Below are 262 nucleotides of genomic sequence, written 5' to 3'. Positions count from 1 at the left end.
TATTTCTGAAGACAGACCCTTATCTTGTTGCACTCCTTAAATTTTGTCCATCAGAGTTAAGCACAAATCTTATTTCTACACCGGTTCTCTGTTGTTCTACCTTTATTTTCTGCTTTGAAATGAATAAATAGCAGATTGTACACACTAAAGTAACGGATTCCTCCTAAAAGTGCATTCCAAATATATTAAGATAGGAGAATGGAGGCGATTCTTTTTCTATTCTTGTGCCTTTCAATGCTACAATTTCAAGGAACCAACTCTT

This window comes from Thamnophis elegans, chromosome 1 (assembly GCF_009769535.1).
Source record: "Thamnophis elegans isolate rThaEle1 chromosome 1, rThaEle1.pri, whole genome shotgun sequence".
NCBI lineage: Eukaryota > Metazoa > Chordata > Lepidosauria > Squamata > Colubridae > Thamnophis > Thamnophis elegans.
This window is presented reverse-complemented; position numbering follows the sequence as displayed.